At 40.2% G+C, this 13,374-nt stretch overlaps 1 protein-coding gene across 1 annotated transcript in view; it reads right to left on the reverse strand.

Moving 5' to 3' along the window:
- Nucleotides 1–13,374, reverse strand: part of LOC141798031 (calsyntenin-2-like) — a 398,473-nt gene that overhangs the window by 234,687 nt on the left and 150,412 nt on the right. The window lies entirely within an intron of this gene.

The following is a 13,374-nucleotide window of genomic DNA, read 5'->3' on the forward strand; positions in this document are numbered from 1 at the left end:
TTAATGTACATCTTGTTTGAATAAAAGAGTTAGGGTTGTTAACAAGGACTGTATAAAACATGGACGAAGCATCCGTGACGTTAATCCCCTGTTCCTGAAACCTTGAAATGAAGCCAATCCGCGGCCTCATTCGCTATGACGCCTGCTGTGTGTTTTTCTTCAAGAAGCTAGAGGGTGCCGGCACGTGACTCAAGGTGTGTCTCTGATTGGAAAATCAAACGATCCTAATAACTTCTAAACCACTGAGATAGAAAAAAAAAAAAAGATACTTTAAACGACTTTTAGCTCTTCTGCATAGGCCTCATTTTTAATGACCGGATGTTGCCCCTAGGTTGTTACATGCTATGTGGCTGGCAGTGGTGTGCGGTCAGTGGAGGCAGGGGAGGCAGTGCCTCCTCTAGGCTAACAAGAAAAAAAAAAAAATATATATATATATATATATATATATTTTTTTTTTTCTTTTCAATAAAAATATATTTTTCAGTTATTCATATACAATTTGTCATGATTAAAAAATAAAAAAAGGAAATTGCAGATTTGTCAATAAGAGGGAGGCTAACAGAGGGGACAGACAGCGTTTCGCGCTGGCTTCATTCCTGTAATGTGCGTCGGAGGCAGAGACTCTGAGAGAAAGAGAGACCGTTTACTTGAAATCACAACGTTTTGCAGGTACGCACATGCGTACTAAGGTCTTACGCTGATCAACGTGGGCATCGATGAGGCACAGCGCTTCTCTGCCTCCGCAGGTTGTAATAGCGCACCCTCTTTGAGGTCTCGCGATAGTTTGTTAGTGCAGACGTTTGATAGAGTATACCGGAGGTGCCTGGCCTGTGTTCTTGTGTTATTGAGATACGGGTCATTTTTGTTCGTATTTTGCTCTTTCTCCTGTGATGTAGATCCTGTAGAAATGCAGGTGAACTTATGTTTCGGGTTTTAATTGATATTTCGTCTTGTTAACTCCGGGACTTCAGTCTGTCTCTGAACCGTAGATGGGAAAGCTGATTAACGTTTATTTACTTGGCTCGTTGCTGGTAACCGGTGTCTGGGAGTCTGGGCCAAGGTGAGGGAAAAGACTAAAAAGGAGGAAAAAAAGGTGCACCTTGTGCACAACCGCACATTTATTGAAGAAACAAAGACCAAAATAATGTACTCCCGCCACACACACACCATGCATGCACTCGGACCGTCTCTCCTGCTATGTCACACGCGCACACACACACACACACACACGCACACACACACACACACAGAGCACAGACTGTCACCCTTTAATGCAAAGGGGCAGGGCTGGCCAGTAGCAGTTTGTATTAGCAAATGTGAGCAGTGCACCGTAAATGTAATACACACATATAGAAATTTCAACTTAAGCTGGCTGCCTGCCTCCCTTGTCATGGACCTCACCGCACGTTACTGGTGGCTGTAGGTATGAACAGACTGCACGCTGTAGGATGTAAGTGTACCTGGTATGTTCAGATCTGGCTGGCAGCATCACTTTTTAACAACTTCTCCCCCTGTTTTTTTTTTTTTTTTTTTTTCCTTTTTCAAAATATTGCTGTGTTACATAAATACACCTTAAGCTTTCCCAGTTTGGTTAAAAAGTCTCCTGAATCTAACACCACGGGTAAGCAGCTAGCCTCTAGGCCTGCAAAGACATGTGCATTTTGTTTACATAATCAGCATGTATTAACACTAAACCCCTAAGAATAGCCTGAAATAATCAGGCTAAGCTACATATTAATTCAAACACTTGAGTTTCTCATCCTGACTGTCTCTGATGAGCCCTTTGGCACAATTCCTACAAGAAGTTGAGAAAGCGGATGTAAGAACACCTGCGATGAAAGTCAAGGCAATTAACAGCACGAGTGAGCTAATGACATTTATACCAGGTGTCACCAGGTGTTATTTTCATGCATGTCATAACGCTTCTTCATACGCTTCCCCACTCATTTGATACTGTAAATACAACCAGTTACAGGTAGAACTCGTGTTTGTCATAGCAACAGCGTTTACCGTGCTCATCACATCATGGCTGATACCTTTGAAACCGTAATGACTACTGCAGGGATGTGTAAACGTAACTTCAAAGCTCTTCAGGGACAGTTTCACGCTGTAAAGGACATGGAGAAATAACAACTTTAGGAAATTTCAGGGACAAGCTGTCCTGAAATTTTCAAGAACTGTTCATGAGGTGTGAAAAGGGTTTAAATGATCCTGTCAAAATCGCTGCAAACAAGATTTTTCAGAAAGTTGTTTACGGAGCAGAGTGTCTGACTTTTCTTTGTAGCACAAAATGAGTCACTCTGAGTTCAGCCTCCCTCACACACACACACACACACACACACACACACACACACACACACACACACACACACACACACACACACACACACACACACACACACACTTTGGCCTGAACATGTGAGTGTGCTGCCTCTCAAACAGCAAAGAGGAAGAAAAACTAGGTGATAGAATGACAAGAGCAGGAGAAGATGGGAGGAAATGGGATTAAAAACAGAGGATGCTGTCAAATTTCAAAGAAAAAAGGAGGTCCTCTTCAGAAAACAGACAGAAAGAGGACATAAAGGAAAGACGGGATGATTCAGAGATGAGAATAGGAGCCAGATAAGAGATTTTGCAACCATAAAACACAAGTATTCAAGGATAGACAGGATGAACCTCGAAATTTAAGTTGTATATCAAAAGCGGCATCAAACTCTTTGAAGCGCAGCAGAGATGTTCTGGCAAGTGATGAATGTGATATCGACTGCTTACTGCTAAAACAAGGATTGATCTGGTGGAGTGCTGCTCGCAGAGGAAAATCTTTCAAACAACATCCTTCTCCTCTCTCTATCAGACTGTGACGACTTTCACTCCTCATGCTTGTATGTTTGCATCCCAGGAGGAGTGTTGGTGACAGTTAGTTGACACTTTAATTGGAGGCCTTGAGGCTTGTATGCTAATCATCAACAGAGTACACATATCCAAATATAACGCACTCCTGCAAATGTGTCACCGGTTTCCTTTGACATGTTGTCTGCAGATTACACTCCTGACACTCCCAGATCACACTTCATATAAGTGTTAAAGTGACGTGTTTGTATTGTGACATTATCCCTCCTGTCCTGTAGAGTAAAGCTCATGATCAGCACTGTTTGTCTTTACATTCAGCTTCAACCTCTGCTCTCCAGAAATGAAGCTAAAACCTGCTCACACTGGCGATGCACGGTCAGTCGAAGGTGATTTGTAAAGGAAAGAAGCGCCTCTCTGCAACAGTATAAAATAATGTATAAGAATCTGTTCTTTGTGGGATTTTCTCCATTGGAGCAAGAGGAAGGCATAAAATTAATAACTTCATTAAAATAACAAATTGATTAAGCTCTCTGCATTGAGTCCAGAGTGTTGGAGAATTTTAACAGCCATTATTCTAATACTTATTTTATCCCTGAATAGTTTTGTATAACTGAGGCATGATTTAATGACAGAGGAAGAGAGTTCTGAGTACTACTTCAGCCTGAGAGCTGCACTCTCCCTTTGTTTTGTTTAAACTACTAAACAAAAAAAAAAAGAAAAAATGCAGTTTGAACTAAATAATTACTTCTGAGACGAAAACCACTCATACCAGCTTAAACACTTTCCTCCCTAACTAGATTTCACAAGAAATGTGGATTTACCTCTCTTATGTTTGCCAAGAATCAGCTGCACTGGGAAAAACATGTTTTCCATCTGGGTTTATCCGCTATTGGCACGCAGCCTTTCCCACACCATCCCCATGCCTGGATCACACATTTCAAAATGTTGAGCTGTGAACATCTCAGCAGGGATCCTGACTGTGGAATGAACTCTTACCTGTTTTCCTCCCTGCCTCTCTGTTTCTCTCACCCACAGTAACTGGACTTTGTTTAACCTTGTTTTTTTATCCACCGAGGCTGACATAATCGAACGCAACTTTTAGCTTGGCAGACAAATGAGGCAGAGACCTGTCTACAGGATCAGTGCAGCAGACAGGTGCTTTTTCACCTGGATCAATTAGAGGAGTTCCTCTGAAACAGGGGTCACTTTTCTCCTTGGCGTTGTGGTCATAATGAAGCGTATGAAACCATAGACTGTATAAAATGTGGACATAGTCTCTGTGATGTCACTCATCTGTTCCTTATACAGAGTTTTGAAGACTATCGTTGTTGGGGACCATATTGGAAACATAGCTTCTGCTGAGGTAATGTGAGGTGAAGAGGCGGGTCTTTAGCATCCTCACTAACAGCAACAGGGTGTCCATCTGTCAGTCAGGTGAGCTGTGCCTCTGATTGGTTAAACTCATCAACCTACAATCCTTTAAACTACAGTGTGTGGAAGAGAAATGAGCTGAACTAAGGCCATTTTTTGGACCAGATTGTAAATGAGTTATTTTGCTGTTGAAATCATTTTTTTTTTATTTGGTTTGCATATGGTTTCCAATACTTTCAGAGCCAGCGCCAAGTGGACGCTTAAGGAACTGCAGCTTGTAGCACTTCTGCATCAATTTCACTTCTTGCAGTCAAAGATCACAGCTTGTATGAAACACTCCCTGATCTCTTATTAAATCGTAGTTTGTTTGGAGTGAGAATCCAAGCACCTTAGTACAACAAAACAGCCGTGTGACTCACAACACTGTGTCAGTGAGAGCTGTTGCAGCGCGTGGCAGCATCACAGCGCTGGTTTAGCTCAGATTGTTCTGTTTAGTTTGTCTAACAAGGAGTTTTTTCCTTCTCCTCGCTGTAACTGTCTCTTTTGCCAAACTGGTCTCGATCTTTTGCTGTTGAAGATTCTTGGCCTTCACATGACATTGCTCTGCTAAGTGGTGAAAGCTCCTTTCATTTTTGAGCTGACCAACACAAATATAATGGTTTTAATACTTGTATTCGATGACTGTCTGCAGCAGTGTATCCTCAGACAATCTTATTCTCTGTATTCAGTCTCCACTTTGAATCAGTCAGTGCCTTAAAAAATAACCCTCTTCAAAAACCCTGACCTGCTTCTTTACATGGCCTCATCTCCATCTGCCTTTAGAGGCTGCAGCTTTTATTCTTTTGTGCACATGGAAAGTAGCAGAAACTTTGTTTAATGTATTTTACGTTGCATATTCATCCAGGGTCACTGGTTGGACCATACAGCACAGTGAGAGGAAGTTGAAGTAGTAACTAGGGCTGAACAATGTAATGAATTGAAACCAGCAGTGCAATTTATTTGAATGCAATTTTCAAATCACAAAGGCTGTGATTAAAAAAAAGAAAAAATGATATATAAAGTAATTTATAAGAATATGGTCATTCGTACTCCTCCTTCCCCAGAACCAGCAAAAGTCAATATGGTTTTTTTTTGTGTGTGTGTTTGTTTTTTTCTGGCAAAAATGTTGTGTCTACAAGGTTTGAAGTGAACTTACTCAGCCAGCATTCTGCTATAACTGTAAAAGTTAAATTAATATATGTTGTTTACATTTATTAATGCATCAATTCATCTCATTTCATCCTAACATGTTGGCCTGGCATGCTAAATGGCTATCGCAATAATGGTTTAAAAAAAAAAAAAAAGCAATTTGATTATTTTCCAAAATCATTCAACCCAAGTGATAACCCCCCCCCCCCCCCCCCCCCCAAAAAAAATAATAATAAAAATAAATAAATAAATAAATAAATAAATAAATAAATAAAATAAAAATAAAATAATAATAATAATAATAATAATAATAATAATAATAATAATAATAATAATAATAATAAAATAAATAATAATAACAAAAAAAAGTTTTATACACAGAAATCTGGAGGGAATATATTAACTTGGAATCCTTCTTTAAAACCAGCAACAGTCAAAATGCTGTTTTTTCTTCTTCTCTGGCATCTACAAGGCTTGAAGTGAAATAAATCAGTCAGTATTCTGCTGTGATTGTAGTAGTTAAAAAAATATGATATTCATATTAATTGATGCATCAATTCATCTCATTTCATCCTAACATGTGGAACTGGCATGCTAGATCACAATCACAATATTGGTTAAAAAATAAAAATGAATAAAAAAACCAAATTGCAATTTGATTATTTTCCAAAATCATTTAACCCTAGTGATAACTCATGCAATCTTTACCCTTAAAATTGCAGGGAAAAAAAAAAATTGTTATCATTTTTCAAAAAACTTGACAGATGTTCAGCTTTTGAATTATTGTCAATGACATCACTAAACGGGGCAGTAACTTGAAATAACACTCATGAGCTCATTTTACATCCTTACCCGACTGTTTTGATAAGGTTCAAATACACCAAGAGACGGTTAAGAGTGGGAAAACATGGATAATCTGCAAAGAGCAAATTTAGAGTAGTAGAATCCACGAGGGTTTAGCGTGTAAACAAAGCCACTGTACAGTTTCCTCTTTGAAAAGCCGTATTTCAGTCGAGGAGAGTCAACAGAACCAACTGTTCCCACTTCAAACATGAAGCGTACCCAAGGACAAAGCCTCACAAACCAGTTTCTGATTTCAATAGCAGCAACTGTCTCGGTCTAAAAGCTATCTGAGCCAGCCATGTCTGCTGCTCAGCGGCTTGAGAGGCTGACTAAAAATGTAGCTTAATGCTTTTCAAGGTAACCTAAATGTGTTCCTTTTTGCTCCCCTTTGAAAGAACAAAGGAGGGAGTCACGGCACTAAGTCTGCTTGCCTCCCTGTGCCACTTCGGTAACTCATCAAAAGACAAAAAAAGCTAAAAGCCCAGAAAAAAAAAAAAAAAAAATCTCATTACAGAGACGATTTCCTTCATCTGCGTGGTTCAGTGAGGAAGCAGATTGCATTTCAGTACTTCATTAATAAATGAGTATGTGAACAATGGCAGAGTGATGGCTCCATTGTCTTGAAGCTAGAGTCTACGGCACTGAATACTGGAGGCAGGGTAGTTTTTGTTCTGCCTGTTATTCACCTCAAAATCTGCAAAAAAACATCTGCATAAATAAAAAGTTTTACAGGACAAAGCCCCTGCTTCAGTTTCAATTTTTAGTTTGTGCTGCTCTGCCCACCTGTATCTTTTTGTCTGTCATAATCCGTCAAAACAGCTCAAATTAGATAAAAAGCATCTCTGAAAAAAGAGCTGTCAAATAGAGCAAAATGGAGAATCAGCAGTGGACAGCATTGAGTCCAAAAAATGATGAAGGGTGAGGCTCTAACCCCTGAATGCACTGGAGCCAGATGAAATCTGACAGGTGGAAATTATTTGAAAAAAAAGAAAAAGATAAAAAAGGAGTGTGGTCGCACAGGAAGCTGGAGAGAAAGCGAGGGCTTGTTCCAGGTCAGGATACATCGAAAATGACGAACTGTGGAGGATGCACACGCAGATGAAAGACGTCTGAGAGCCTTGTTGTGGCAATAATTCTCTTTCACCATAAACTACCGCCCCATGAAATAATTCCAATCTGCTCCTTTTTAATCAGGCTTTTAAGCTATCGCTTTGAAGTTGGAGCTTTTGAGGGAATTGAACGGCGGCACCTGCTGAAAAAGGATTCTAAAAAAACCTTCGCCTTATTAAAAGCAGCCCCCTGGCCCCTGCCGAATTGTCATTCAGCACATGAAATGAGATTTAAAAGGCGTAAAGGGTCTCTCATCAGAAAGCCTCTTCTTTAACTTTTCATCTGTATTTTCTGCAGCGAGACGCTCTGATTTAAGTGACTTTTAGTCTCCATTTATACACTCTGACAGGTGATGAGTTCATTTCAGACTCCACATTTATGAGATCACGACAGAGCTTTTGGCTTAATGTGACTTTTCTCCCTCATGAAAATGATAAAACAGTGAGACAGTGAGCTTAGATAAAGTGGAAGCTGAACTAAAGCTGAGAAGAAGATATCTGTGGAGTTTTTCTTTCTACCTAAGTTTGTTCTTTGATTTTCCAAACGTACGTCAGCATTTTAAGTTGACTATCCTCCTTGTTTATGGTGCTATTTATCACTTGTGCATACTCAACTTTTAGTTACAGAGCATATTTTCAACCCCCAAGCCCCAGCTCGTATTCTCCCTCTCTAATAAACACAGTAGCATGCGTATCACCCAGCCTACACACTAAACCCAGCTCACTGCCACGACGCTAATAAGATACTTTTCATAATTAGCTTGGGATCTGTTTCCCAATCAGACAGACAGTGAGAGGCTAATTAATCACCATCTGTATGTTTACCCATATCTATTTACCTTTCTTTATGGCACTGAATGACAACATTACATTATCTGCTTTGTTTAATGTGTGAAGAGGAGCTGGGTGATTCTCAGACGAAAGCAAAGGTCAGAGATAATCTATTTTTATTAGTGTCAGAGGAGGAACAGTTTGTAATAATGCAGTGAAATTAGAATTCAGAGTTGGTGTTTGTTCAGACATGAGATGAGGCAGCAGGAACAGGCCCAGTCCTGCAGTCTGTCTGAATAATGAGGCGAGTTTACTCATTTCAGACTAAAGAAAGGAACACAAAGAAAGTCCACTTTTACTCCATTAACGGGAGGAACGAGCATTTGCACTGTGTTGACACATCGACCAGTCAAATATGGCAGCTCCATTTTTGGCGCAGCACCTCCAGACCTGACTGTAATGGCTTTGCGGACGTCAAATTAGATTGTATAGGGCTTTACTGTAAACAAGCAAACATTACTGTCTGTCATCCAACACTATATTGGCCAACGGTTGTTGCAGCAACAGAGCATTATTTACATTGATGTCTGGCAGATTGATGACGTGATATCTTAAAGAGAGGGTATTGTGCTTCTTCTAGAATTCATACTATTCCCCTGGTGTACTTGTTGTAGCACTGCATATTTTATAGCTCAGATAAATCATTATTTTCCTCAAACTGGTTATAGAAAACCTTTATTTAAGCCTCTGTCTGAAACAATCTTTTTAGCAACTGTCTCTTTAAGACTCCCTGCTCCACAAACCCCCTTCTTTCTGATTGGCCAGCCTTCCTGAGGCCTGTCAGGAGCTGAGCTTTGGGCAGACCTTGGCGTTCTAGGCCCATCCTTTTAAATTTGTCATAACCACCAGTCAGCAAATCCTTATGGGATGACCTCATCATTTCAGTCTCATGAAAACATGTGATATATTTATTTATTTATTTATTCATGTATTTATATATTTATTTATTTATTTATCTATTTTTTTTAATCTGTTTTTCATTTTTATTTATTTATTTATTTTAAGGAAAAAGCTTTTTGAGAAGTTTGCAGAGAGGTTAAGGGTTTCTGTAACATGTGAGTTTGAAAATCTGCGTATTACAACATTGATGCTTTTAAAATACAGAAAGCATAATACCCCTCTTTAAACTTCCCATATTCAGTGTATGCAGATTTTATGAAAGTTTATGTTTGAAAAGGTGGTTATGAATGTGACAGTGCGGTGCAATGTCAGCACAGCTTTATTTACAGCCCCTACCACCACCCTTAGTAGTTTTATTTTTACTGAATCAGGTCACTTCAGCAACATATCAAGACCAGAAAATACACAACAGCGTCCAGATTTAATCCAAAACAAAGTCTGAAGCATTGTATCTTGTTGGATTTGGACCCTTTCCAAGCAGCTATAGTCAGGAGCCCAGAGAGAGAGCAGAGTGAGAGTAAATATGAATGTATATTTGGCAAACTGAGGTCTTGTGAAGCTGTCCAAACTGGCAGCACTGTTGACCGAGCAGTGTATGCGTACCTGAGCAAACTGTGAGATATCAGCTCACTGCCGAAGCAAAAGCTGCAGGCCTGGGGAACAGTGAAAGGAGGGATTGACACATGAATGGAAAAGTCACAAGCACAAGACAATGTGTGAGTGTCAGAGTGTGCGCATGCTGGCAGGAGACAACCAGCAGTGACTGACAACAAGTTAACCTGTGTCAAACAACGGCACTCATCACCGCTTCTGCCCATTAACCCTGCTAACCCAGCGCTTTGGAAGCCCACTCAGTGCAGTGGTAGCTGTCTCATAAAATAACCACTTCAACTTAATAACATAATGGACTTCTGGCTAGACTCACTTTTTACCACCTCTACAAAGTTCAGAGAACATGAGCCACTTTACAAAAGAGCGTGTGAATATCTCAGAATGTACTTTAAATTTGTGCTTAAATAATGGTTGGATCAAACTGTTGACCACTGTGACTCACAGTTTTATCACTAATGGTGCACACACATGACTTCAATAGCCAGGGCTCGTATGCACATTCAGTCATTAAACAAACAGGACCACTAGTCCTGATGTTCTGTTATGGAACAGCTCGTTTGGCTGCAGCATTAGCTGCATGCACAGCTGCAAATAATTGGTCAGTTAAATAATTACACCATGAAGGCACTGCAGGTGCAGATTACGTCATATTTAAGGGGAGCCTCCAGGAAAACCCCATCAAACAATCTAGAAAGGGGCATGTCTACCACTCATACACTGCAATAAACCTGGCAACGGTTTGACTGAGAGAAGACCAAGAAAAACATTGTTCAGAGGAAAAAAGTGGACATTTGATTACAAGAATACACAAACAGCTGTTATCAGTGAGTCAATCAGGTGAACAAAGAGAAAGAGAAAGTTTGGCAATCTCGAACAGAATAAATGTGTGTGGTGTTTGCGAGCACATGGAAGAAAACCTCAATAATAAATCAGCAATATGAAATCTGCTTTGTGAATCTAAATTTGTTGTATGGCTACACATCGCCACCTTTCCAAAAGATTATCCACTGTCTTAGCATATCACTTCTCGAACGATAACCGTTGCGCGATGTCTGCCTTTACAGTTTTTCTCAGGTGCTTTGGTTCATTTCTCAGATCAGAATTAAAATTCTCAAACCTCTGTGTTCAATCTTCACATCATTGTGTCACTTTTGCTCATCAAAAAAGCAGTTTCTCATTTCTTTGAACAAGTTGCCTATGGTTTGGGACATCCATGCAAATTGTACAACTCTCTGCTGTTTCCTACATTATCAATTTCTTTTGTCATGTTGATCAAAATGGATTATCAGGGGTCTCTGTTGAATAGTCTCACCCCTCACAACATTTAGTCATTAGTATCTCATAAGTCTTTACATGCAAAAAGGTTGAACAAGCTCTCATAACATATCAAGCATCTCTCCACAAAATTACATTAGACAGCTTTTTTCTAAATTTGTCTGGAGTGGCAAATTTTTCATGGGTCAATCTTGACTTTCTCTAAGAAATGGAAATGTGTGAATGATCAGATCAAAACTTAAGGCATAGTTTACATTACAACATCCTTTCAGAGTACACAGTTATACTTACAACATGACTCAGCACTTTGACTGTCCTGTCCATACACAATGACACCAGGACTCATCATTTGGAGGCTTAGACACGTTCATTGACACAGAAAGTTACTTTTGAGGGATGAACAAAGGATTTTGAGAAGGAGACTGGCTTTTGCAGGTAATCTATGGTGTTTTGCTATTTGTACGAACTGTTCTGAGGAATGCACTTACTGTTTTGCAAATGGCGAGGATGATTCAAGAAATGTACCAAAGCAACTGAGAAAAACTGTAAACAGCCAAACAAGCGCTATAATCCTGCCGCTAGTACAGGATTTATTGTGATTTATTCATTTTATTTTCACTGTTAGTACAAACTGTTTGTTTTCCTCTCTAATGCCTGGTCATGCATACGGGCCCTGGTCTCTCAAAAACTACATTTAATTCTGCACGCTTCAAAACTTGTAGCTTGCATCTACATTAACACTGATGATAATGTTAAAAAGAAAACACCATGACACCTAAACTGCTTAATTTAACCATAACTAGAGCTTTTAGAGAGCCAGGGTTAGACAACTCCTGAGTTCACCAAGCTAAGGCCTCATTGTGGCATTTGTGCTTTTGCTGCATGTGTATTTGTCACAGAAATGGTGAAAAAAAAAAATAAAAAAAAAACTCCACCTGATGACTGAGTGTGTAGGCACTTGTCAGCTAGTAAAATTATGCTGTGACAGCTGAGGGAGCAGCATATGCTCCAGTTACGCATGTGCAGCTCTGTTCATAAATAAAATATGCTAAGGTATAGCTGAAGATCAACATCAAAGTGTCTTCTTGATCTTGCTGTAGCGTAGTTATCGCTGTTTGAACCAGCTGCTACCTTTGCCTATACTTTATCAGACATAACCGTGCATGAATTAATGAGTCTATCTGAGCCAGCTCCTCTCCCTCCTCCTGACATGTTGTCTGTGTGTGAGGCTCGTGAGATGCTGCAGTGCTGCAGCGTTGGCTGATGTCAGTCTTAGGCACAGAAATAGCTCCTTTTCCTGCTGTTCCAAACCAGTGAGTGTGGTGACTGTTGCACCCAATTGCACAGCAGTTTGAGGAGGATTACTGTACAGGTTTGGAGTGATGCAAAGACCGCTGGGTATTTGTTCGGGGATTGTGCTTGCTCAGTGTTATTTTCTCTGTTAAATTACAGTGATTTATGCTGTTTTTTTGTCGCCTTTCAGATCCAAACTATGCTTTTATCATCTTTGCTTGAGTAAAAGATTGCATGGTTTATCTACGTGTTGTGACTGTGCACAGTGTCTGCAGAAATGCTAATGTGGGTGGTGTATTTGTAAGCATGCAGACGAAAGTTACTGAGTCTTGCAATCACCACTTCTGCTGTGCAACAACAGTCAGTCTGAGCTTTCATGCCTGCATCTAAGATTCACTGTAATTAAATCCTGGTTGCCCTAATTAATGAGGCTTACCCACTACCTGTGCTGCCCCCGCCCTTTCACTCCTCCCTAATTTGTTGCAAGAAGTCAGGATCACTGGATAACTGTCTCCCTCTGCCCTGATCTGTGTCTGCTCGGTTGAACACCGCTGCTTCTTTGAGAGGTAAAGAGTGCTGCGTTTTGTGTGTGTGTTTATGTGTGGGTTTGTTGGGGGAAGCTCGGAGGTCTGGAGGGAGGCTGGTGAAATACGAAAGAAATCTGTAGGAAGTGGTGATGAGAGGGAAGCGAGAAATGAGAGCTGAGAGCACGAAGAAGAGAAGGAGGCTGCTGTTAGATATGCTCATGATGTTAATTTTCTTGCTTATTAATAATTTGGAGACAAATTGCTCTCAGTACTCTCTCTTATCAAATTCAGGAACACCCACATTCATTCCCTGTAGTGTGAGTGTGGGTGTGTTTGGACCTTGCCGATGTGTGGTTGTCAGTCTATCGAGAGCCAGAGGACATATGCTGGTCAGCCAGCCACCCTCCCTACAGTCTCATCATTTTCCCTCTTTCTCCCTGTAGGGTGGCCATTACACTGAGCCCCTTAGGCCATGCCACACACATACACACACACACATACACTGAAGGAAACAATAGAAACCTTTTAGAAGACACATACACGTGAAGTATTGCACACAAACACGCACAAACACG

The sequence above is a fragment of the Halichoeres trimaculatus genome, unplaced genomic scaffold (genome assembly GCF_033239565.1).
Source record: "Halichoeres trimaculatus isolate MK-OKI-2021-1 unplaced genomic scaffold, fHalTri1.1 fHalTri1_scaffold_9, whole genome shotgun sequence".
Classification (NCBI taxonomy): domain Eukaryota; kingdom Metazoa; phylum Chordata; class Actinopteri; order Labriformes; family Labridae; genus Halichoeres; species Halichoeres trimaculatus.